Source organism: Hypanus sabinus, chromosome 19 (assembly GCF_030144855.1).
Source record: "Hypanus sabinus isolate sHypSab1 chromosome 19, sHypSab1.hap1, whole genome shotgun sequence".
Taxonomy (NCBI): Eukaryota; Metazoa; Chordata; class Chondrichthyes; order Myliobatiformes; family Dasyatidae; genus Hypanus; species Hypanus sabinus.
In genome coordinates, this window is record NC_082724.1 from 20,341,528 (window position 1) to 20,367,110 (window position 25,583).

Below are 25,583 nucleotides of genomic sequence, written 5' to 3' on the forward strand. Positions count from 1 at the left end.
TCCTCAAGCCCTTCCACATGATTGAAGCATTTTTGCCCCTTGGTTCCATACCAACAAATTTTCTAAGTCCTGTCCAAGCCCTTCCACGAGTACAGTGCCCAGAAATCAACTGCCAGTGTGTTAGAAGTATTGAATTCAAGTTGCCTTTGCAGTCTATAACCAATATTTTTAAAAGCAAGGAAGACAAGACCTTTCTACATTTGTTCCTACCTTTTTAAGGACTCATACCCTACTCACACTCCTGCTGGTCTTTCATTTTCCTCTGGGGAGAGAATTTAGACAAGGGATTAGTGTAGCTGGATGCTTAATAGTTAGCACTGATTCAGTGGGCTGAAATGCTGCATAATTCTGTGACTCCATGACAAAATTGGAATTAGTCACCTCTGAGCTGCCTTACAAATCAAGCTTGCCAGGGCTTTATCTGTTTTCCCACCCTGCAGACAAATAAACTGCCTGGGAAAATGAATGCCTCACTCTGGTAATCAGAGCTTTTTCCAAGCCCAGAGTAGAATTCCTTCCTGCTATGAAGACGATATTGTTTGAAAGGCCATTAACTAAGTAACAAGAGAAACTTGAACAAAGAGTAATAAAATAATTATAGGTGACTTTAAATCTTCACAAAGACCGATCAAATCAAAATTTGAAAAGTTGTTTGAAGGAGAAGTTCATTAAAGAGCAGTCAGGACAATTTCCTGAAGCAATAAATAATTGAAGTAATGGCAATTTCAGATCCAATCTTCTCAAATGAGACAGAGTTAATTTGGATTATTACAGTTAGTGATTCTCCATGGAAAAGTACTCACAATGATTGAACTCACAAGTGACACTAGTAAATTACTCATGTCACTTGTGAATTCCATCACTGATGGTGCAGTTGTGGCTGACAAGAGAAGTCAAAGCCAACGTAAAAGCAAAAGAGAGGGCATGTAATAGAGGAAAATTAGAGGGAAGTTAGAGGAGTTGGGAAACTTTAAAAAATCAACAGAAGGCAACTAAAAAAGCCATGGGGGAGGGAATGAAATATGAAGGTAAGCTAGCCAATAATATAAAAGATTTTCCAGATCTATAGAGTAAAAGAGAGGCAAGGGGAGAAACTGGAACACTGGAAAGTGACACTGAAGAGGTAGTAATGGACAAGGAAAATGGCAGACAAACTGAATAAGAATTTTGCATCAGTCTTCACTATGGATGACACTAGTAGTATGCCAGTTGTTCGAGAGTGTCAAGGGACAGAAATGAGTGCAGTTGTCATCATTAGGGAGAAGGCGCCTGGGAAACTGAAAGGTCTGAAGGTAGATAAATCACCTGGACCAGATGGACTATACCCCAGGGTTCTGAACAAGGTAGCAGAAGAGATTGTGAAGGCATTAGTAATGATCTTTCAGGAATTCTGAAATTCGCTAGATTCTGGAATGATTGTGGAGGACTGGAAAATTACAAATGTTGCCCCACTCTTCAAGAAGGGAGAGAGGCAGAAGAAAGGAAATCATAGGCCAGTTAGTCTGACCTCAGTGGCTGGAAAGATGTTGGGAGTCAATTGATAAGAATGTGGTTTCGGGGTACTTGGAGGCACATAATAAAATAGGCTGCAGTTAGTACTGGTTTCTTTTAGGGTAAATCTTCCCTGACAAATCTGTTCGGATTCTTTGAGGAAATAACAAGCAGGATAGACACAGGAGAATCAGTGGATATTGTGCACTTGGATTTTTAGAAGGCCTTTTACAAGGTGCCGCACATGAGACTGCTTAACAAGATAAGAACCCATGTATTTCAAGAAAGATACTAGCATGCATAGAACACTGGTTGATTGGCAGGAGGGGGTGGGATCAGAATAAAGGGAGTTTTTCTGATTGGCTGTCGGTGACTAGAGGTGTTTAGCAGGGGTTGGTGTTGGGTCAGTTTCTTTTTACATTGTGTGGTAATGATTCGGGTGGTGGAATTCATGATTTTGTGGCCAAGTTTGTAGATGATACAAAGATACGTGGAGGGAGAGGCAGTGTTGAGGCAGCAAAGGGACTTAGACAGATTGGGAGAATGGGGAATGAAGTGAGAAATGGAATACAGAGTAGGGAAGTGTATGGTCATGCAAGTTGGTAGAAGGAATAAAGGAATAGATCATTACCTAAGCATGGAGAAAATTCAAAAACCCAAGGATTGAGAGTCCTCATGCAGGATTCCCTAAAAGTTCATTTGCAAGTTGAGTCGGTGGCGAAGAAGGCAAATGCAATGTTAATATTCATTTTAAGAGGACTAAGATATAAAATCAAGGATATAATGCTGAGGCTTTATAAGGTATGATGGGGCCTGACCTTGGGAGTATTGTGAGCAGTTTTGGGTCCCTTATCTATGAAAGGATGTGCCAACATTAGAGAGGGTTCAGAGGAGGTTCACAAGAATGATTCCAGCAATGAAAGGCTTATCAGATGAAGAATGATTAAAGGTCCAGAGCTCACTGGAATTTAGAAGAATGAGGGAAGATTTCACCAAAATCTATCGAATGTTGAAAGGCCCAGATAGAGTGGATGTGGAGAGGATATTTCCTATGGTGGGGGAGTCTAGGACCAGAGTTCACAGCCCCAGAATAGCGGGGCATCACTTAGAAAGGAGATGAGGAATTATTTCTTCAGCCAGATGGTGGAATTCAATCTCACAGGCAGCTGTGGAGGCCAGGTCATTAGGTGTATTTAAGGCAGAGGTTAATACGTTCTTGATTGGTCAGGGTGTCAAAGTTGCGGGTGAGAAGGTAGTGAATGGGGTTGAGAGGCAAACAGATCAGCCATGATGAAGCAGACTCGATTGGCCAAATAGCCAATTCTGCTCGTGGAGTTGAATTGCAAGCTAGAGGCTCAAGTTAAAATAAAGTCATTTGCAAAGCCACAAAGCCACATGACAACTAAGCAAGTTTAGAAAATTAGAATCACAGAATCATTGAAACATACATCATGGAAACAGGGCAATTGGCCAAATTTGTCCACATCATCCAGCAAACATGTTTCTGCATTAACCCCATAACCGAGCACATGGTCCATGGCTTTCTATTCCTAAGCAATTCAAGAGAGCACCCCGACATTTCTTAAATGCTGTTAGAGACCCAACTTCACCATTTTCTCAGGCAGTATATTCCAAGTAGTTACTACACTGTTGGTTCCGCCATCAAATCCCATCTGAATCTCTTCTCCAATACCCTAAACTCATGTCCTTTAGTTTTAGCTACCACTGATACAGGGAAAACTTGATGCACTTTCAATACCCTTCAATCTTATAGACCTTATTCATGTCCCCTCTTAACTTCCTCTGCTCCCCAGGTGAAAGGACAGCTTCTCCAGTCTCTCCTCATAACTGAACTGTTCCATTGAAGTAACATCCTTGTGAACTACTCATCACATCCTTCTCATAACTTAGTAACAAGAAATGCACATCATGCTCCAGCCAAGGCCTGACCAAGGTTTTATAAAGTTGGTGCATAATCTTGTTATTTCTTGACTACCTTGGCTAATGAAGACCAAGTTATGGTACACTTTAACTATGTTATCCACCTATACTGCCACTTTCAATTGGACTTGCACTCAAATGCCCCTCTGTTCCTCAAGACTGCCTCAGACCTTACCACAAGTGGTGCATGTCTTAGCATCATTTGTGCTCATAAAATGCTTCATCTACACTTGTCTACCTTAAAAGATACACCGGAATTCAGAGCAGTTACAGACATAAGGAAGTAAGTGCAGATGGAGCTCAATTCAGCTCAATGAGGTGCTGCATTTTGGAAGGTCAAAGGCAGGACGCTTGACACCATTGCTGTAAGAGTGATCTAGGGGAACCAACTTCAAACCTCCTTGAAAATGGCAAATGTAGAGAGTGGGATAAAGAAGGTGTATGGCATCCTTCATCTGTTGGGGAGTTGAGTACAAGTGTCAGCTGCATTGAACTTTGGCTCAGTCACATTCGCAGAATTGTGTGTGGCTCTAGTAGCCCTAGGAGAGGAAGGGTGTGGAGTCTTTGGGGAGGGTGCAGAAAAGCTTCATCAGGATGTTGCCCACATTGCCTCACCACTAGTCACAGGTATCCAACTACAAAAGCAACGTTCCACCATCACCCACTATCTCCTATTGCCAAGCCAATTTTGGATCCAGTTTGCCAGCTTGTTCTGGATTTCATGACCCTAAACTTGTGAACCAGTCTCCCATGTGAGACCTTGTCAAAGACTTTAATAAAGTCCATGTAAATCACATCTACTGGCCTGTCCTCATTAATATGCCTTTTACCTTTTAGAACCCCAGCAAACTTTTACCTTGCCACCCACAGCAGCCTGGGATAAATCCCATCAGTCCTGGGATTTACCACACATTTAAGCCTACCAGTACATCCTCTCACTGAAATCTCCAGTTACAAAGTTGGTTTATTTTTTAACTACCGGTGAAAAGTATTTAATGGTATTTAGGACCTCACTATCTGGCTCACACAGAAAAGTTTATAGGATTTTTCAGATAAATAACAGCAAGCATTTGAAAAAAATATTCCATAATTTTTAAATATGCATTTCAACCAGAAATTAAATTGCAAGGGAAACTATTAACTTAAGTAAAAAAAGTATTAGATTAGAAACTCACTTGCCAAGAAACCTTAAAGAATCTCAAAGAATCACTAATAAATAGATAAAAGTCAGAATGTGAGGGTCACCAGCAAGAAATATAAAAGGCTTCTATAAACTTTTATAAAAAAGTGTAAGTAGTTGAAATTAATGTGGGTTTCTTCAGGCAAACACAGAGGAAATTATAAGGGAAAGTAAGAAAATGGCTGAGACATCTATCAAATCCTTTGTATCTGTCTTCGATATGTGTAAAAAAAGCATATTAAACATACCAGAAATAATCAGAATTGAAGAAATTACCATAAAAGAGAAAGTACTAAGATTCTAAAAGAAGTGACTGCAGAGATTATGAACATTTTACCATTGATCTTCAATAAAAGCCAGAACCCCACCAAACAATACAGTGCAAGACCCCACAGAAATGTTGCCAGACGGGGCACTGCTTGACAGACAGAAGTGGTGCACTCTCAACAGAACAAGTGTGGGAGTTTGCAGGACTGGAGATAATATGGTGAAGTGGAGTTTAAAGACCAACGAATCCTGTGAGTGTGGCAATAGGGTGCAGAACATTAAACACGTTCTGTGCAACTGCCCACTCTCACCTAATTTAGCTGACACTGACCTGCTCAACATCAACCAAACAACATTAGAGTGGCTGGCTGTCTGGTGTGACATGCTATGATGATGATTGATCTTCCAAAATCCCCTCGATTTTCCAATTGTCTGTGTGAATTGGAAGGCAGCAACATAAACATAATCTATATATCAGTTAGCTTGACACAAATTTTTCTGTGTGTAATTATTGCTACACGTTGTAACTTCAAAACATTAAATTAATTCAAGGGAAGATACGGGAGTCAGAAATATGAGCCTAAATTCATGTTTACTTTATGGGAGGCACGATCGTATCACGTGGTAGCGTGATGATGTATACAATTCACATTTTTTCTAACATATAACCTGTAATGAATTAATTTAATGAAGAATGCTTAATCAATCTCTCTCTCTCTCTCTCTCTCTCTCTCTCTCTCTCTCTCTATATATATATATATATATATATATATATATATATATATATATACACACACATACACACAAGATTATTCAAATATTACTGAAATATTAGATACACAACAATTATTACTTTGCTTTTGACATGTCCTTGATAAAGACAACAGAGACAAATGGTTTTATGAAAGGGAGCGTTTAATAAATCAAAGATATTTTAGGATATAGAACTGTAGAGCTGCTTTCCAAGTTCCAAGTTCCAGCTTTCAGAACATGATTCTTTGACCACATGGGCTTCCTCCACACACTCAGCTGTCCTTCCACATCTGAAAGCATCCAGAATGGTAAGATTGGCAGACTAACTGGTCACTGTAAGTTGCCCCTAGTGTGTTTGTGAATGGTGGAATTTGGGGGGCAGTGGGGAAAATAAAATGCGTTAAGGGAGAATTAATATCAATCATAAATGTTTGATGGTTGTTGTGGACTTCATAGGTTGAAATATGTAGTTCTGTGCTGCATCTACTAGGATACATAAGATGTTGGATGTCTGGGTTTTTAAAAGACATTTGATATGGTTCTGCACCAAAATCAAAGGTCCATTGGAAATGGAATAATATTATGTGTACCAAAATGCAATGAAAAACTTAATTTTGAAACATTTTTGCATAAAATTTCAAAGACTGTTGAGGGAAAACAAGGGGAAGTCACTAACAGAATGCAGAATAGCGCCATATTTACAGAGAAAATGCAGTGCAGGTACACAATAAGGTGAAAGGGGCATGGTGCGATAGATTGGGAGGTTTAGAGTTCCCCGTCAATGAACAAGAGGTCCATTAATCAGTCTTCTAATTTTGGCCTCGAAACTAATGTTGAGCTTGGCGGTGCACATTTTCAAACCTTTGCATCCTTTTCCTGCAAAACAGGGAAGTCAGAGTATCTGGTGAGGAATGGGCCTTTGATTATGCTGGCTGATTTTCTGAGGCAGTGGGAAGTGTAGACATGCAGAAATGTAGAAGTGTAGGAGTCCTCATAGGGTCATGAGGCTTCAAACAACATTTAGCATGGAGACAGTTAAAGAAGAGAAAACAGGCTAGAAATATAGGTTTTAAGGTTGCCAGGCTGTGACAGAGCAAGCAAGTTTATTTGAATAGCACTTTTCATCCACAAGGCAGTTCAGAGTATTTTACATAGAACAAGATATAAAAATCAAACACCAAATTTCAGATAATATATAAGAAAATAAAATCACACAAAAAGTAGATACGATAATTAAAAGTTACAGTGCAGGAGATTCTAATTAAAAGCTGCAGCAAAAATAAAAGTTTTAAGCCTCGATTTAAAAGAGCTTGAAGTTGGGGCAGACTTCAGATCACCAGATATGTGGAGCGTAGTAACTAAAAGCTGCTTCACCATGTTTAGTTTTGACCCTGAGGACGGTAAGCAGACCCGTCCTAGATGACCTGAGAGCTCAGGAAGATTCACAATGCAGCAAGATGTCAGAGATGTATTTCGGTCCTAGGCCATTCAGTGCTTTATAAACCAGCAGTAAAATTTTAAAGACAATCCTCTGATGGACGGGAAGCCAGTGTAGTCATCTGAGAACTGGAGTGATATGTTCTACTTTCTTGGTCTTAGTGAGGACTCTGAATGACTTGCAGCTGTCTGAGGGACTTTTTTTTTTACAGAGACCTCTGAAAACACCACTACAGCCCACCAAAAATAAATTAATGGACAAGCCTTTCTAGATCTTGCCGAGACATAAGCTCTTTAACTCTCGCTATATTTTTAAGATGATAGTAGGCTGAATTTGTATTTGTCTTAATGTGGCAGTTAAAATTTAAGTTAGAAACATAGAAAACCTACAGCACAATACAGGCCCTTAAGCCCACAAAGTTGTGCTGAATATGTCCCTACCTCTGAAATTACTAGGCTTACCTATAGCCCTCTATTTTACCAAGCTCCATGTACCTATCTAAAAGCCTCTTAAAAGATCCTATCATATCCGCCTCCATCACTGTTGCCGGCAGTCCATTCCACACACTCACCACTCTCTGAGTAAAAAAACTTACCCCTGACATCTCCTCTGTAACTACTCCCCAGCACATTGAACATGTGTCCTCTTGTGGCAACCATTTCAGCCCAGGAAAAAGCCTCTGACTATCCACACGATCAATGCCTCTCATCATCTTGTACACCTCTATCAGGTCACCTCTCATGCTCCTTCGCTCCAAAAGGCCGAGTTCACTCAACCTATTCTCATAAGGCATGCTCCCCAATCCAGGCAACATCCTTGTAAATCTCCTCTGCACCCTTTCTATGGCTTCCACATCCTTCCTGCAGTGAGGCGACCAGAACTGAGCACAGTACTCCAAGTGGGGTCTGACCAGGGTCCTATATAGCTGCAACATTACCTCTCGGCTCCGAAATTCAATACCACGACTGATGAAGGCCAATACACCATACGCCTTCTTAACCACAGAGTCAAACTGTGCAGCTGCTTTGAGCGTCCTATGGACTCAGACCCCAAGATCCCTCAGATCCTCCATACCGCCAACAGTCTTACCATTAATACTATATTCTGCCATCATATCTGACCTACCAAAATGAACCACCTCACACTTAACTGGGTTGAACTCCATTTGCCACTTCTCAGCCCAGTTTTGCATCCTATCGATGTCCCGCTGTAACCTCTGACAGCCCTCCACACTATCCACAACACCTTCAGTCTTTGTGTCTTCAGCAAACTTACTAACCCATCCCTCCACTTCCTCATCCAGGTCATCTATAAAAATCACGAAGAATAAGGGTCCCAGAACAGATCCGAGGCACACCACTGGTCAACGACCTCCATGCAGAAAATGACCCGTCTACAACCACTCTTTGCCTTCTGTGGGCAAACCAATTCTGGATCCACAAAGCAATGTCCCCTTGGATCCATGCCTCCTTACTTTCTCAATAAGCCAGCCTTGCATGGGGTACCTTAACAAATGCCTTGTTGGAGTCCATCACAACACCAAGGTTCCAGGCTTGGTTTGTGATCTGTAATGACAGAGATTTTAAGTGAACACTGACTTTTAATCGTTCTTTTTGGGCACAAAAACAATTATTTCAGTTTTCTCTTTGTTTAACAAGGAAATTAAACAGAGGGAAGCAGAAGAATCTATATTAGATCCTTAGCTGTCTTTCCTCTACATCAATTACCCACAGGAAAGGACAGTGCTGAAACAACTAACTCAGATTTGCAAATTAGCAGTAATGAAGCAAGTAGCAAACAAAAGGATATTACCAGATTGAACAAGTAGAAAACAAATAAGAAACAGAGTACATGTGGGAAAAGTTGAGTCTACACATTTTGGTAGATGGAATAGATAATGATATGGTGACCTCTGTATCACACTTGGTGCTTGTATACATATAAATAAATATATATATAAACACACATTCTAAACCCACAACCTTAGATGGTCTCACATTTTCCATTTGGTTACTAGTTAACAAATTACTTTTGAAACCAAAATTGATAGTAAAATGTGGTTAGTTACACTACTATAGTATTATGCATCACAACTCCAAATCGACAATTTCAAAAATATTGAAGTTAATGTCTTCTTCAGGATCTATTTATCAACTGAAGTTAATTGAAATTTATCTGTGGAAGTCATTGCCATGGACAGTTGTAGAGGCCAAGTCACTGGGTGTATTTAAAGTGGAGGTTGATAGGTTCTTTATTAGTAAGGGTAACAAAGGTTGCAGGGAGCAGGCAGAAGAATGGAGCTGAGTGAGTCATGAATGAATGATGGACTAATAAACTTTGTTTATTGTTTTCTTATTTATCAATTCTAGTTGATTAGGTGTCCATTGCTTTGACTTTAAATGCAGAAGCACATGTGTCTGAAAATTTTAATGGAGGTTTCTAGCAGAAAATGCAAAACCTGCACCTCTGGGACTTGCTGTGCACCCACCCTGGCAGCTGGCAGAGTGGGGTGGGACGTTGAGAACAGGTGGTGCTGTGGATCATCTATATTTGCTGAAGCTCTTTTTAAAATATTAATTCATTGTACAAGTCATTTTCTAAATGTGATTCAATTGTAGCTGCTGTCAAAATGGTGGGTCCCAGAACTATCAGTGAAATAAAAGTATGTCAAAATGTTGCAGGAGTATAGGTAGTCCCTGAGTTACGAACGTCCGACTTACAGACAACTCGTCTTACGAACCGAGGAAGAAGAATGCTGTCTGCCATTTTAAGTCAGATCACGACGCGGTCCACCATTTTAAGTCGTTGCCGTTGACACTGTGTTGAGTGTTTAACTTTGTATTTGGCTTAAATTTTTCTTAGTAAGATTCACCCTGACCCCACCCGCCTCTCCCCCTCCCCCCCCCCCCTCGTTCCAGTGGTGACACAGTGAGATCAGCGCCAGGCTGGAGAACCGAGTTTCCCAAGTTCGATCCAGTGATAGACCGTTCCCGTACCGGGTTGATGTCGATCCAGTGACTCCCGTACCATCCGTGCTCGGTTGATGTCGAGCTCGCAAATCAACCTCATCAAAAAAAAACACTGCCACCTCCAGTTTAAATTCCCACATGGATATTGTGGATGATCAAATACCCAAACCCAGCACAGCCCCCACTTGTCCCATTTAGCCTGTCTCAATGCAGTGGTATGCAGTGGTCCTTAGGATCCAGCAGACCTCGGGAGCTGGCAAAGCTCGGGAGCCGCTGCCCACAGTGTTTCTGTTCCATTGACGGGAAGTGATCACAATTGAAAATAAAGTGGAAATAATAAAGCATTTGGGAAGAGGTGAAACACCATTGGCCATTGGAAAAGCATTAGGCTACAGTCGGTCAACGATCAGAACAATTTTAAAGGATAACGGATAATGTGAGAATAATGGAGCATGTGAAAGGCGCTGCCCCAATTAAAGCTACAATTATTACTAAGCAACACAGTGGTTTAATTATTGGAATACATACGTTTCTTAAGTGTTTTATATGCATAGAAAGGTAAAACATATACAATATACTAAGACAAACGTTTGACTAACTGACGCTAAATAATACCGGATGTATTTGTTCCGACTTCTGTAAAAATCCGACTTAAAGACAGACTCAGGAGCGGAACTCATACGTAACCCGGGTACTGCCTGTACTCCGCAACTGGAGCAAAAGGGAGCCAGAATTGCAGAAGTATCTCGCAGGCAATGTAATCCTGAGCAACCTGGACAGAAGCAGCACTTTACCCAATATTTCTAAAATCAATCAATGTATACAGTATATATACCCACATAGTTCACTTTGTTCACCTGCAGACCTTTGGTCTATACAAGGGGTTCCCAACCATTTTTTATGCTACGGATCTCTACCATTATCCGACGGGTCCATGGTCCGCAGGTTGGACACACTTGGTCTACATATTTCCCAGGATTTGCACAATCCTGGAGAAGGTAACTGCAAAATATTTCAGCTGTTATGGAGATAATTGGATTATCTGCTGCCTCAGAATTCGTAACATTTTCATTCCATGACACAACTAATGTGACACTAATCAAATTCCAATTGTAAATTTAACTCAATTTCAATGGCAGCACAAATACACCTAACAGTGCAGAAGTAACCGTATTTCCATTACAATGATTATGTAAATAAAATAAAGTATGAGCAAATATTCCACTAAGGTCCATTTTCCCAGATTTATCAGATCTCCTTGTAGCTCAAGAAACAAAAAGAAATCAGACCATCGACTAGAAGTGGTAAAACAAAACTTATCAGTTATGTATCCTTCATCAAATGTATGGAGAAGTCATATCCAGTTCTGCTCACTGACAGCCAAGCACTCCCAGCACTTTTTGCCTCCATTTTGTGGTGTCATTATTTGAATATTTCACTTAACAAAAAAAATTAATACTAAGAGCGTGCTTTTTATCAACACAATGTACAAATTAAACCTGGGAAGAAGATAGGCTGCTGAGTTCCTCCAGTATTTTGTGTGTGTTGCTAGGATTTCCAGCATCTGCAGATTTTCTCTTGTTTGTGAAAGAAACCAACTGCCCATTTTACATTTATTACCTCATGTAAGACCTCCTCTGAAACCAATTCGGCAATTTTTAGTCACCTTATTCAGCAATCATTTACAGCAATATAAAATTTTATATTAAAAAATATTTTTTTATGTTCTAACAAAATCATCGCTAAAATTGTGGCACTCAATCATCAAGCGCTTTGAACAGCTGGTAACTCTGTTCCTGCCACATTGGACACTCACCAATATGCTTACCGACAGAGCCACACTAAGACAGAAGCCACAGCACCTGGACCTGCCACGCCTAGACTTACGCCAGAATGTTGTTTCTGGGTTTCAGTTCAACACTATTGTCCCACAGACCTTGGTGAACTCCTGCTCCTCAGTCTAAACACACCACTGTGCAACTGGGGTCGGACTTCTAACCAACAGACTCAGACAGTCAGGCTGCACAACCATTCCTCCCTCTCCCCCCCCCCCCCCCATCATCATCAACACAGGTGCCCCCCAGGGCTGTGTGCCGAGCCCATGGCTGTACACTCTGCTCACACATGACTGCATGGCCAAAGGCCCACGTAATCCCACTGTCAAGTTCACTGAGGGTTCAACAGTGCTGGGGCTCATCACCAACAACAAGACGACCGGCAGTGAGGTGGAAGAGCTCGAGGGCAGGTGGTGGGCAAATAACTCTTCCTTAATGTCAACAAGACATAAGGAGATGGTTTTGACTTCAGAAGAACTTTCACCTCTCACACCCGTCTCTTTACGTCAGCTTCACAGCAGTGGAAACTGCAAGCAGTTACAAACTCCTGGGAGTGCACATGTTGCACAACCTCTCGTGGTCCCAGGTCACATCATCTACAACCAGGAAAGTTCACCACAACTCTACTTTTTGAGAAGGCAGAAAGGAACAGGACTATGTACACCCATACTCATGTCATTCTACAGATGTACAGTAAAGAGCATCCTTACAAACTGCATAACCGCCTGGTATGGAAGCTATGGTAGACAGGAAGGTTCTACAATGGGTAGCCAAAATTGCCCAATGCATTACAGGCAACAGCCTACCTGCTATCAAGGACGTAAATGCAGAGAGGTGCCCGAAAAGAACCAGTAACATCCCACCCACCTGTCCAGGCACGTCCAGGTTTGTTCCACTCCCATCAGGGAGAAGGCTACGAAGCTTCCCACCAAAATCAAAAACAGTTACTTATGCCAAGCAGTAAGGCTGATCTACACCTCCACCCGCTAAACCACCCCTCCACAGCCCCCACCACCACTACTTTATCATTTCCTGTCAGAGTCATCTATGTACAAACACTCCTGTGCCTAGAGCCATTTTATGGACATAAAATCAATGCATAACGTTATCTTATGTATTTCTATTAATTGTGCTTTTCTACTTTTATTTTGTTCTTTATCATATTGCATTTTTTGTGCTATATCAGATCTAGAGTAACAATTATTTTATTCTTCTTTACGCTAATATACTGGAAATGATTTTAAACAATATTGAATCTTGAAAAGTAAGCTGTTCCAAACACTCACCGATTTAATCAGCATCTTTGGCAAAAGAGAAACAATGTCTGAAACCTACATCCAGAATTAGATACAATTCTTGCCACAAAATCCTGGCCAATTTTCTGCATTTTCACAGTATTTTCTGACACCCAAGGTTAACCCTTACAGTTAATTACTGATGTTAAAAACAAGTTTAACTTCAGAGAAAGGGTCTTTACAGGGGAGTACAAAATATACTTTGAAATATGCAATTGAAATATGTGATGGAACCACTTCCAAAAAATTAGACAGTATATGCATAATCTGTTTGTAAACTTAATATAATCAATATCATAGCTACAACTTGCTCATTAGAATGAATAGACCGATCAGAATACAGTATTGACCAGCAACAAGTCTGGCAGATGAGACACTTCAATAAACTGCAAAGAGTATAGAAACCTGGATTCTCACAGTCTAAATTTATAAGCGGTCTGTGACAATTAAACTGCTGCAGCGAGCGAACAGCAAATCAGCATACTACAAATTTGTCAAGCTGTTGAAAATAGCAAACACTAGTACATTTTCTGAGAAATAAAAAACACCATGGAAACTAACATTGAAAACACACTTGCATCAAATCATGTTCTTTAAATAAATTTAACATTAAAACGCTCTTCAAATTACATTGTTTCACGTAAAGTCAACTTGCTGAACTAAAAGAGGAACAATGCAATTTATAGTTCCTGAAGCTGAAGGCAATCTTAAATGGTTGAAATGTTGCTGTACAAGTTAACAGGGAAGGTGCAAATAGATTCTGGAACTTGCAAGGTTGAAACTTACAGAACTAACTGATGCCTAAAGAGCAAAATATCCAACATTAAACATGTGGTTAATGCAGTTTCCTGATCTGAAATAAATGCCAATGACAAAACAAACCTGCTAATACAGCTCCCCTGGAGGTAACATAACAAGATTTAAACTTGCTGTAATAAAGTAACTTTATCATATTTATTAGAAACTCAAAGCAACTTAAGTACACAAAGCAGCTTAAGATAACACTATTTGCTGCAGCAATAAGCAAAATAGGATGCTGAGGTATAGAAGATAGCAGGAGGATGATTAACCTTGAAATAGCTGGTACTGAGAAAGGCCTTGAAGGATGAAAGCAATGAAGAAATAATAAATAAGCTGAGATAATTAACTTCTGTGCCATTTGGAATCTACTTATTAGGTAAGAATAGAGAGATATGGCTGTAATATGTCTCCAATATTATAAAAAGACAACTGATGTTCAGAATCAAGATTCATATATAAACAACAATGCCTGAAGAAAATAAATCAAAGAACTCCATCAAGTGAAAGAATAAAACCAGAAGAAAGGTGGTAATCTACAAAGCAAAACTCATACAATTGAAAAGACTTGGCAAAGTTTGCATTGTACAGGACATTCCCAAGTTAAAAACACACACATTATGGAAATTCCAACCTTTAAATTACCTTTGTGTGCAGCTGAGTTGTAGAATCTGGGGAATATTAATGCAAAAATAGTGAGAATAATAAAAAAAAGGAATTAATGTAGAATGTAACGTAGTTGAGCATTCGTCCAGATTTGGTGAACCAAAGACCTTGTGTTGGTGCTAAATCTCTTAGGAGAATGTGTAAAAAAGATTTACAAACTAATTCACAGAATAAGCGAATTTAATAGGAATTGTTCTTGCTGGTAAGCGTAAAGGGATAGAGCAATCAAATAGTTAATGAATAGTCTTCTTCTTAGGCAGTTCCTTGGGATCAGGGTTGACGTACTGCTACTCTGGTGGCTGATTAAGAAGAAAATCTAGAAATCAGGTCCCTTCCACAGTCAGGTAGGTGGGTCTGCGGCTCAGGGGATTCTGGGGTCAAGGTCTATTTCAAAACTTGAGCATAATAATCCAGACTGACACTGAGGAAGTGTTACAGTGATAGAGGTCCTTCTTTCTGATGAGACCAACATCCAGTCTGCCCTCTCAGGGGAACATAAGACACCACCACCGCAACCACAACCATCTTAAGAGGTGTTCTTACCAATGTTCTCTATCTCACTTAGCAACACCAAAAGGTATTGTGTCAGCTGTATGTGGGGACATGGGGCATGCAAATTAGATGCTGCATTTCCTATATTACTACACTGACAACTTTTCAAAGTGCCGCAGAGGCTGTAAATTATCTGTATTAGTGCACTTTAATTTCCTCACTGGAAACAAAAATCCAATTGCATTGAACTGAGATGTGTGTATCATTTTATGGATGCAAAGTATTTATCCAAGTTAATTGCACCAAAACACTAACAAAAACACAAAAAGCTCAATATATAACGAATTTACCAGACCTGTTAAAGTATGAAGAGTCTAACACTTAAAAGATCCAACTATCAATAATTCAAATTAAGCAAATTAACTATAAAAGCATAAATTAAAATTGAAATAGGAAAATAATTCAGGAGTCAATTTTAAAATTATAATTAATTAAAAGGCTATATTTCCAAAAAATATTTTATACAATTCAGTAAAATTAGAGACAGAACAGTGACTGCAAATGCAGGAAACTGGAGCTAAACAACAGAATATTAGAGGAACTCTGTGGGTCAGGCAGCCTCTGTGGAAGGGATGACTGACATTTTGGGTCAAGACCTTGTATCAGTGCAATAAAAGGCACGTTGCAGGAGAATCATGAAAACACAAAGAGAACTAGGATGCAACAAGAAAGCACAAACATACTGATTACACAGAAATTATTGTTTTGTAATATATAAAGATTAAAACCAGTTGCAAATTCAATTTTTAACAAGAAATTAATGAGGGGTAGGACCACGTTTCAGAAGACTGTTATAAAGTACAGCAAGTCAAGCTGATCAAAAAGTGTAGCATTTATTTCAGAGTTCAATCAGAAATATAGTTTGACCAAAATATTACAAATATTAATCACTCAGAATAGATGTTTGTAAAAGGTATAAATATCAAAAACCTAAAATCATTATAACCATCAATAAATTGCCCACCATTAACTTAGATCAAAAGCCAAACAAAATAAATCCAACTTTGATTATTGCACCATTATTAAAAAATTCACATATTCTGAGGACACAAGCAAATAAAAAGCAGAACTTTGTTGAGTAAAAAACTGCATCAAGTACTTTGGAGCACCACTACAGCAGCCATTTCCTCTCCGAGAATTAAGCTGTACTTCCTTATAAATATCTGACAATTAAAAAAATGCCTAACAAAGTGCATTCACATTTTGCAAGTTTAGTGTTTGTGCCAGCTCAAAAATGTTAGGCAGCTCCTTCTTCAGGCTGGAACACAAGACCCAAGTGCCTGGTCTCAAGATAAGCAACCAGCTACTTAAGCTTCAAATTCCTTGGTGTCCACTTTTCCGATGATCTCACCTTTCCCCTGAACTCCTCCATCCTGATCAAAAAGGTTCAACGGCGCCTTTATTTCCTGCAGAGCATCAAGAAAGCTCACATCTGTCCCAGGATACTGACGGACTTTTATTGCTGTACCATTGAGAGCATACTCACCAACTGCATCTCAGTATGGTATGGTAATTGTCCAGTATCAGGTCGCAAAGCACTCCAACAGGTGGTGAAAACTGCCCAGCGGATTATTGGCACCCAATTGTCCACCACTGAGAATATGTACCATAAATGCTGCCTGGGCAGGGCGAAAAGCATTATCAAGGATGCATCTCACCCTAACCATGAACTTTTTACTCTCCACCCATCCAGTAGGCACTACAGGAGCCTCCACTCCAGCACCAGCAGGCACAGGAAGAGCTTCTTCCCTGAGGCTGTGACCCTGCTGAACCTCACATCACAGCGCTAAGCAGTATTGCACCCATACTGCCTCAGTACTTTCATATCTGTATGCTGTAGCACTTACTTTTTATTCGCAGTTATTTTGTAAATAACACTATTCTTTTGCACTTCTGGTTAGGTGCTAATTACATTTCATTGGCTTTGTATCTGTACTCATCACACTGACAATAAAGTTGAATCTAATCTAAGGACATGTGGTAGGAATTTCTTCACTAAGGGAGGGAAGGGTTATAAATGGTCTATCGCTGAATATATTCAAGACCAAGATATTGGACGGTAAGGAAATCAAGATATGTTGGGATTGAGTGAAAAGGAGGACATTAGGCACTAAATGAGCCATGCTATTAAGTAGCAGAACTGTGTAAAGCAACTACATTCCCAGTACTTCTTCCGTCCTTAATTGCAATGCAAATCAGGTGTAAAGGTCTAAACTGACTCAAAAACAAAGTGCAAAAGTGAATTGGAGGCTCAATGTCTGCGAGTTTGGACCCACGGTCTGGAGATCAAAGGCCTAGAGGCAGATGTCTGCAAGTTTTGAGCCATGGTCTGGAGGTCAAAGGTCCAGGGGCAGCCCGTCCTGGAGTTGGAGACGGGAAATGGGTTTGCTTTGTTGTTGCTGCTTGCTAGATGTTGGCTGCATGTTGTTCTGCTGATATTGTGGGCATGCTCTGTTGGTAGCAGTACATCCTCACTTCAAGATGGCGCCAAGCAAAAGCCTCCATTCAGGCTGTGGTTCAGTCTTTATATTTTTTTAGGTTTGGAGACAGAGAAAGGAGTTAGGAGTCAGGTTAGGATTGAGAGACAGGGATGTGGGGGAGTTAGAGGTCCAGGCCTTAGCCCTATATTTGAAGGCCACCGACGTGGACATGAGATGAAGACCATCCATGGTCAGAAGTCAGACAGACAGAGCAGCGAAGCTGAAGGCCAGTGACCCTCAGATTACAGAGTCACTGGCTTGTTCCAGGATTGGAGTTCAATGTGGCCAGGAGGCACAAGTGACAATGATCTCCTAGATACATAAGTCAGCAGAGACCCATGAACGAGGTCGAGTGTTTGAGGTCCCATGCATTGATGAGTCTGGTGCATGGTGTCTGGAGTTTGGAGACCTCATCCAGGGTTCTTCTTCATCAGCACTTCCTGGGGTCGATACTGATGATCAAAGGCCAACGGTCAATCAGAAGTTGAGGTTCAATGGCCAGGGCCCTGGCTCTGCAGGTGCACTGGGGAGGTCAAAGGCCCATTGTTCGCTAGTATGAGTGTGATAAAGGCCGAAGATGGACTGTCCTGTGTTTGGAGCACCGTCTGCGGGTGCGTGCCTGGGTGAGAGGGAAAAAACGAGCTTGTTTTGATGTCTTGTTGATGTTGTTCCATTGTTGTTCTCGGTTGTGCTGCTCAGAGAACATGGTGGGCATGCTATGTTGGTGCCAGAATGTGTGGCGACATTTGTGGGCTGCCCCCAACAAATCTTCAGGTTCTGTCAGTTGTTAATGCAAGAAGCGCATTTCACTGTATGTTTTGGTGCACATGTGATTCACAAATGAATCTCAGTCACTGACACAATTTCTCTTTACTTTCTAGAGAACTCTGCCATTTCATGACCCTGACAAAGTCAACTATGTGCTTTCGGTAAGTCAAATTGATTAAAGGGAGCAGCTTTCCATTCCAAAATGACATTAAGCAAAGATTTTCTTCAGGTAGGAGAAGCTGAACAATGATGAAGAATTAGATAAAATAGAAACACAGAAAACCTACAGGCCCTTAGACCCACGAAATTATGTCGAACATGTCCCTACCTTAGAAATTACTAGGCTTACCTATAGCCCTCTATTTTACTAAGTTCCATATATCTATCTAAAAGCCTCTTAAAAGATCCTATCATATCCACCTCCACCACGGTTGCCAGCAGCCCTTCCCACGTACTCACCACTCTCTAAGTAAAAAACTTACCCCTGACATCTCCTCTGTACCTACTCACCAGCACATTGAACCTGTGTCCTCTTGTGGCAACCATTTCAGCCCAGGAAAAAGCCTCTGACTATCCACATGATCAATGCCTCTCATCATCTTGGACACCTCTATCAGGTCACCTCTCACCCTCCTTCGCTCCAAGGAGAAAAGGCTAAGTTCACTCAACCTATTCTGATAAGACATGCTCCCCAATCCAGGCAATATCCTTGTAAATCTCCTCTGCACCCTTTCTATGGCTTCCACATCCTTCCTGTAGTGAGGTGATCAGAACTGAGCACAGTACTCCAAGTGGGGTCTGACCAGGGTCCTACAGAGCTGCAACATTACATCTTGGCTCCGAAATTCAATTCCACGGTTAATGAAGGCCAATACACAATACGCCTTCTTAACCACAGAGTCAACCTGTGTAGTTGCTTTGAGTATCCTATGGACTCGGGCCCCAAGATCCCTCAGATCCTCCATACTGCCAAGAGCCTTACCATTCATACTATATTCTGCCATCATATTTGACCTACCAAAATTAACCACTTCACATTTATCTGGGTTGAACGCCATCTGCCACTTCTCAGCCCAGTTTTGCATCCTATCAATGTAACCTCTGACAGCCCTCCACACTATCGACAACACCTCCAACCTTTGTGTCATCAGCAAATTTACTAACCCATTCCTCCACTTCCTCATCCAGGTTATTTATAAAAATCACGAAGAGTAAGGATCCCAGAACAGATCCCTGAGGCACTCCACTGGTCACCGACCTCCATGCAGAATATGACCCATCTGCAACCACTCTTTGCCTTCTGTGGGCAAACCAGTTCTGGATCCACAAAGCAATGTTCCCTTGGATCCCATGCCTCCTTACTTTCTCAATAAGCCTTGCATGGGGTACCTTGTCAAATGCCTTGCTGAAATCCATATACACTACATCTACTGCTCTTCCTTCATCAATATGTTTAGTCACATCCTCAAAAACTCAATCAGGCTCGTAAGGCACGACCTGCCCTTGACAAAGCCATGCTGACTACTCCTAATCATATTATACCTCTCCATATGTTCAGAAATCCTGACTCTCAGGATCTTCTCCATCAACTTACCAACCACTGAGGTAAGACTCACTGGTCTATAATTTCCTGGGCTATCTCTACTCCCTTTCTTGAATAAAGGAACAACATCCACAACCCTTCAATCCTCCGGAACCTCTCCCATCCCCAGTGATAATACAAAGATCATTGCTAGAGGCTCAGCAATCTCCCCCCTTGCCTCCCACAATAGCCTGGGGTACATTTTGTCCAGTTCCAGCAACTTATCCAAACTGATGTTTTCCAAAACCTCCAACACATCCTCTTTCTTAATATCTACACGCTCAAGTTTTTCAGTCTGCTGCAAGTATTCACTACAATAACTAACATGACAAAATCTGCAGATGCTGGAAATTCAAGCAACACACACACAAAATGATGGTGAAATGCAGCAGGCCTGGCAGCATCTATAGGAAGAAGTACTGTTGATGTTTCAGGCCAAAACCCTTCATCAGGACTAACTGTTCTTTCAGTTAGTCCTGACGAAGGGTCTCGGCCCAAAACAACGACAGTGCTTCTTCCTATAGATGCTGCCTGGCCTGCTGCATTCCACCAGCAATTTGTGTGTGTTACTACAATCACTAAGATCCTTTTCCACAGTGAATTCTGAAGTAAAGTATTCATTAAGTACCTCTGCTATTTCCTCTGGTTCCATACACGCTTTCCCACTGTCACACTTGATAGGCCCTAGTCTTATCATGTATTATCCTCTTGCTCTTCACACACTTGTAGAGTGCCTTGGGGTTTTCCTTAATTCTGCCCACCAAGGCCTTTTCATGGCCTCTTCTGGCTCTCCTAATTTCCTTCTTAAGCTCCTTCCTAGTAACTTTATAATCTTCTAGACCTCTAACACTGCATAGCTCTCTGAACCTTTTGTAAGCTTTTCTTTTCTTCTTGACTAGAATTATTACAGCCTTTGTACACCATGGTTCCTGTTCCTTACCATAACTTCCCTGTCTTACTGGAACGTACCTATACAGAACTCTACATAAATATCCCCTGAATATTTGCCACATTTCTTCTATACTTTTCTCTGAGAACATCTGTATCCAATTTAAGCCTCCAATTTCCTGCCTGACAGCCTCATAATTCCCCTTACTCCAATTAAATGCTTTTCTAACTTGGCTGTTCTTATCTCTCTCCAATGCTATTCTAAAGGAGATAGAATTATAATCACTATCTCCAAAATGCTCTCCCACTGAGAGATCTGACACCTGTCCAGGTTCATTTCCCAATACCAAATCAGGTACAGTCTCTCCTCTTGTAGGCTCATCTACAAACTATGTCAAGAAACCTTCCTGAACACATCTAACAAACTCCACCCCATCTAAATCCCTTGCTCTAGGGAGATGCCAATCACTATTTTGGAAATTAAAATCTCCCATCATGACAACTCTGTTATTATTACGCCTTTCCAGGATCTGTTTCCCTATCAGCTCCTCGATATCCCCGTTACTATTGAGCGGCCTATAAAAACACCCAGTAAAGTTATTGCCCCCTTCCTGTTCCTAACCTCCACCCACAGAGACTCCTGTAGACAATCCCTTCATGGCGTCCACCTTTTCTGCAGCCGTGACACTATCTCTGATCAACAGTGCCACGCCCCCATCTCTTTTGCCTCCCTCCTTGTCCTTTCTGAAACATCTAAAACCCGGCATTTGAAGTAGCCAAAACTGTCCCTAGCCATCCAAGTCTCTGTAATGGCCACCACATTATATCTCCATGTACTGATCCATGCTCTAAGCTCATCCACTTTGTTCACAACACTCCTTGTATTAAAATAGACACATCTCAAGCCTTTGGTCTGAGCGGGCCCCTTCTCTATCACCTATCTATCCTCCTTCTCGCACTGTCTGCAAGTTTTCTCTATTTGTGAGCCAACCTCCTCTTCCCAGTCTCTTCAGTTCGGTTCCTACCCCCAACCATTCTAGTTTAAACTCACCCCAGTGGCCTTAGCAAAACTCCCCGCCAGGATACTGGTCCCCTTGGGATTCAAGTGCAATCCATCCTTTTTGTACAGGTCACACCTGCCCCAAACGAGGTCCCAATGATCCAGAAATCTGAATCCCTGCCCCCTGCTCCAATCTCTCAGCCATTTACCCTCCACCTCATTCTAATCCTATTCTCACTGTCACGTGGCACAGGCAATAATCCCAAGATTACTACCTTTGTGGTCCTGCTTCTCAACTTCCTTCCTAACTCCCTGTAGTGTTTTTTGGGGACCTCTTCCCTTTTCCTACCTATGTCATTGGTGCCAATATGTATCACGACCTCTGGCTGTTCTCCCTCCCTCTGCAGGATATCTTGGACGCGATCTGAAACATCCTGGACCCTGGCACCTGGGAGGCAAACTACCATCTTTCCTGTATCCACAGAATCGCCTGTCTGACCCCCTAACTATAGAGTCCCCTATCACTACAGCCTTCCTCTTCCCTTCCCTACCCTTCTGAGCCTCAGGGACAGACTCTGTGCCAGAGCCATGGTCACTGTTGCTTCCCCCTGAGAATATGAAGAGGGTAAGGGGTATGTGTAGAAGGGGTGGGCGAGGGGTAAGTGTAGCAAAATATGTAGACAGGACCAGGGAGAGGATACGTCATTGGGGAAGTGTAGGAGGACAGGGAAGAGGTAGCTAAATTAAGATGCCAGACAGCATGTGGCAACAACAAAGAGGAACCTTGCGACCACAAGACAATGTGTTCGGCAAAGTATTTTGAGCTATATACCTATTTCAAGTGTTTTGCTTGCGTCCACACCCATTCCAAGTATTATGCATGTGTCAATGCTTATTCCAAATATTTCACGTGCTTAGCTATGCAATAGCCAATCAATTGATGGATTTGAATCGGTAACCATATTTGCGAATGTAGTACTCTGCTTTTGGGTATAAGTATTACCTTTGTAAACCGACAAATTGGGAGTTGGCTACCTTACGCCCAAAGTGCGTGGGGCTGCGAACTCCTCTGAATAAAAACCGTTTGAGGTAATTTCATGTCTCTGGTGTTTTTCCTCAACTGAGCAGGTTGATAATTTCAGTTTGACAATTTGGGTTGTCCCCCCCCCCCCCCCAACAGTACTCAAGGAGGAGTACTTATTGTCAAGGGGTACAGCCACTCTCTAGTACCTGACTCTTCCCTTTCCCTCTCCTGACTGTGACCCACCTGTCTGTCTCTTGTGGCCCCGGTGAGACCACTTGCCTATAACTCCTCTTTATCACCTCCTCGTTCTCCCTGACTAGGCAAAGGTTATTGAGCTGTATCTCCAGTTCCCTAACTCAGTCCCTCAGGAGCTGCAGCTCGACACACCTGGTACAGATATGGCTGTCCGGGAGGCTGGGAGATTCCAGGACCCCCCATATCTGACACCAAGCACAGAAAACTCGCCTCACACACATACTACCTCCTTTCCTCAAATAACACAGTTAAACCTACCTCGCCATGTCCTGTTACTGCCTAAGCCTGTTGAGCTAAAGCCCTATCACTCTGCCTCCCTCTCACTCAGCTGCCCTCTCCGACACTTAATAAATCATTAATTATGGTTGTGCAGCAGTTATGGAGTAACGCATAGATGGTTGCAAGGATGATAGAACTGATTTTCTGTACCAACACAATCTGATCTGTGAATGGTTGTAATGGTGTTTTACTCAGGATTAAACTGATTTTCAGTTTATAGCAGTGGAAAAAAAACTTGCAATATGCTTTTGAATTTTTAAGTACTTGCTTTGCCACCCTTTGCTGCCTCCAGTTCATTCCTGTCAAGTGTGACTGTATGAAATGCCAAGATAGAGTGTAGGCGAAGATGTCTCCAAGAGTGAGTGAGTCTAGGACCAGAGGGCACAGCCTCTGAATAGGAGGACGCCCCTTTACAACACAGATGAGGAGAATTCTTTTTATATAGCCAAAGGGTAGTGAATCTGTGGAATTCATTGCCAAATACTGCCATGGAGGCCAAGTCATTGCCTGAGGTTGATAGGGTCTGGATTGATAACGGTGTCAATGGTTACGGGGAGAAGGCAGGAGAATGGGGTCATGAGGGCAAGGAAATCATCCAAGAAGCAAACTGAGCACACCAAATGGCCTAATTCTGCTCCTATGACTTATGGCCTTTGGCCATATTTCGTCTCCTGTATCAAACATACCTATTGTTTACACAACTTATATCTTATTCCAAGGAGTTAAGAAACTCAATTCCTTATGAAAACAGCCATATTCTAACATCCCCTTCCCACACCCTCTTTACTACCACAAAGCAAAAAGGGATGCATGGTCTATATCTCTTTAATATTAATTTCACCTGTTCCGATGTTTCATCTGCCACACTAGTTCCTCCCTCGGTCGATTACAATTCCATCATGACTGATTCTTGTCACGCAAGCAGTTGGCTTTATCATCCTCTCTCATTTCCGGGTTTTGATATCTTTATTGCATCTCATGATGTAAATTCAGTATCATGATCTAATGAAGGTGTGACTCAGCTTCAGTAGAGTGAACTCAGGATAACTCCACACATTCGTCATTAAGATTGCGCAACGTATTGCTGTGTTTACTGTTGTTCAACCATAGCTTGAACTCGTCAGCGTTCTGTCTGATAACATCTTTCATTTAAAGAACTCTATTTTTCATGTTGTTAAGAATAAGAAGCCTGTCATGTTTAGCTGATCAAAGACTTCTTCTTGACTTCCCCTAGACTTTGAAATACTGCAGGGCAATGCCCCAAGGGTATTCCCTGCCTGATCTGCCGAGTTCCTCCAGCACTTTGTGGTTGTTGCTCAAAATTTCCAGCATCTGCAGAATCTCATGTCCCAGAAGAATGTGCCTTTTACCTGCAGTGCAAAACTGCAATACTTGCAAGTAATTGAGAAATGTGCCTAATCCTTGTTTTCCCCAACACAGAATTCTTCCCCAACAACTTCCAAACCATGTGACCTTTCCACCATGCAGTGTACATTGCAACAACCAACTCTGATGAAGCCAACCAGCCTCTCGATCATTAGGGAGGAGGTACAGGAGCCTGAAGACCTACTTTTTTCCCTCCACCATCAGATCTCTGAACAGTCCGTGAACCTCTGAACAATACCTCATTATTTTTACAATTTTACTGCACTACGTATTTTTGTAATTTATCCATTTTTGTGTATTTTCACTGTCCTGCTGCCACAAAACAATAAATTTCACATCATTTATCAGCGATCAAAGGTTCAAACGTTAATTTTATTATCAAACACTTATGCAGAATACAACACTGAGATTCATCTTCTCCATAACCATAAAATTCAGAAAAACCATAGAACAGTTGAAAGAGAAAACACCTGATTCTAATTCTGAGTCTGATGCAACCCGCACACTAAACTGCTGTGTTCCAAACCCGAACCCCACTTCCAGATAGGCTCTCCCCCAACCACAGACTAAGCCCAGCCTCAGGAGAAAGGTACAGGGCAGTACAGGTCTTCTTTTCATCAAAGAAAACAGAGTAGCCAGTAAGTTGCAACTGAGACTCATGATCAAATGTATCACTGTTCCAATGTTACAACCCTATTTCAGTCACCCAGTAGGGTGATGTGGATTTTCTGCACAC

The 25,583-nt window shown here is 41.5% G+C and overlaps 1 protein-coding gene across 1 annotated transcript in view; it reads right to left on the minus strand.

Annotated features, from left to right (window-relative positions):
- The window catches only part of fgd (faciogenital dysplasia), a 270,607-nt gene that overhangs the window by 133,894 nt on the left and 111,130 nt on the right, over nucleotides 1-25,583 (minus strand). The gene's annotated exons all lie outside the window — the stretch shown is intronic.